Genomic DNA, 2,417 nt, shown 5'->3' on the forward strand with positions numbered 1-2,417 from the left:
ATGGAAACTGCTCAGGAATGTGATGCGCTAAGGGTTCTTCCTGGAGCCCAGCAAAGTAGGGATCTCGGGCCATTATCTGGACCATTCAGGTCAAGGAAACCCTCTGGCCTTAGCCAGTGAGCCTGCTGGCTATGCCTGCTGGCCACTACTCAGAGGCTAGCTGTTCGGGAGGGGGAACTTCGGGCACCAGGGACCATCCTGGCATCATCAGAGTCAGGCAATAGCTGTCCCAGCTTGAAGGACTGCCCTTCAAGGTCCAACCCAAGCCACGCCCACTCCGGGAAGCCTTCCCTGATCTCTGCAGCCCCAAATAAGTTCCCCCTCCTCCACGTACTTTGAAGACGACACCCCGTGCTGGGCAGTATTCACAGGCAGCTTCGGGCCCTAGGCTGGCCTGGAGCTCCCTCACTCATGACTTCAGAGTCTGCAGGTCACTCCTGCTGGAAGGGCCTGGGCTTCTAAAGCGTGCCCAGCACTGCCCGGGTGACTCCAATGGCAAATAACTCAACTTCCACTGCACACGATCTCCCAGAGGATCCCTGAAGATTTAGCCAATCTATAGGTAAGGAAAGGTAAGGTATGGCTCTGGGACACACTCCCCCCCCACCACACACACAATTGTGGAAGTGACCCACAAGAACAGATGTCATCTCATGGTAGAGGCAAAGTCTCTGAAGAACGCCACCATCTCCTCCTTCCTTTGGGGACACAAGGACCCAGTCTATGGGCTTCTGTTCCCCATCAGCAACCCAGCAACCACACGGTTTCACGCAAACAGGCAAGCAGAAAAGGAGGTTTCTAGAAGCAGGTGCCAACACCTGCACCCAAGGACTGGGCATACAGGCCGAGAAATTTGAGTCATTTGCCGGTGTATCTGCTGTCAAAGCCTCTCCTTTCTCCCTCCTCTCTTGCATCTGTAGCCACTGTCCTTTTGCAGCCCCATTGGTCACTTCTGGGCCCAGCCTGCTGCACTGTTTGGCAGATTGCTTTTTTCCTCCCCCAAATCAGCTGGAATGACTTCTCCTGTAGCTAGAGTCTCCCGAGTGTGAACTCACGCAGATTACTGTCTTCGAGACCCTATGGGATTTTGTTATTTTACGCCACCCAACAGCTGGCATTCCAGAAGGCAGCCTGAGCTATAGTCAAAATAGGTCGCAAATATATAAAGTATATAGCAAACTTCAAGTTACCCAGAATGCCAGGGAGTGAGGGATTCAGGAAAATGGAATATTTTGTCACCTGAGGTCACATTACTCCAAATCTCCTTTTGTCTTCCCACTCTTGGGATCTCCCTCCACCTTTACTGAGATATACTGACATATAGCATCATATAAATTCAAGGTGTATAAGGTGATTTGATCCACTTCTATATTGCAAAATGATTATGACCATAGTGTTAGCCAACAAAACCTTCATCACATCACATGATTGCCATTTCTTTTTTATGGTGCGAACACTTAAAACCGACTCTCTTAACAACTTTCAAGTATATAATACAGTATTTTTAACTATAATCACCATGCTGTACATTAGATCCCCAGAACTTATTCACCTTATAACTGCCAGTTTGTACCCAACATCTCCCCAGTTCCTCCACCCCTGCCCCTGGTGACCACCACTCCACTCTGTTTCTATGAGTTTGGCTTTTTTATTTTACTTTATTTATTTATTTATTTACTTTATTTATTTATTTATTTATTTATTTATTTATTTTAATGTTTGTTTATTTTTGAGAGAGAGACAGAGAGAGATACAGAGAGAGAGAGAGAGAGACACACAGCACAATTGGCGCAGGGGCATATAGAGAGACACAGAATCTGAAGCAGGCTCCAGGCTCTGAGCTGTCAGCACAGAGCCTAAAGTGAAGCTCGAACTCAGGAGCCATGAGACCACACCCTGAGCCGAAGTCGGACGCTTAACCAACTAAGCAACCCAGGTGTCCCGAGTTCAGCTTTTTTAGATTCCACTTAAATGAGAGCACATAATATTTGTCTTTCGCTGTCTGACTTATTTCACTTGGCATAATGCCCTCAAGGTCCATGCATGCTGTTGCTAATGGCAGGATTTCCTTCTGTCTCATGGCTAAATAATATTCCTGTGTGTGTGTGTGTGTGTGTGTGTGTGTGTGTGTGTGTATCACGATAATAAATTTAACTCATATTACAACTTGAATGAACGTATACAATGTAGTTTCNCCCTCCCCTGCTCATGCTGTCTCTCTCTCTCTCTCCTAGAAATAAATAAAACATTAAAAAATTTTAAATTAACACTATTGACACTGTCTTCAGTAGAATAGCCTGGGCTTGGAATTATGAATAAGTCAATCTCTCTAAACTATTGTGCTGGTTTTCTTGTTTATGCATATGCCCAGAATCTCATTTTCTCCAACATTCTCAGCCACCTGGGTGTAATGGGGA

Source organism: Crocuta crocuta, unplaced genomic scaffold, assembly GCF_008692635.1.
Source record: "Crocuta crocuta isolate KB4526 unplaced genomic scaffold, BGI_CrCroc_1.0 scaffold1156, whole genome shotgun sequence".
Classification (NCBI taxonomy): Eukaryota; Metazoa; Chordata; class Mammalia; order Carnivora; family Hyaenidae; genus Crocuta; species Crocuta crocuta.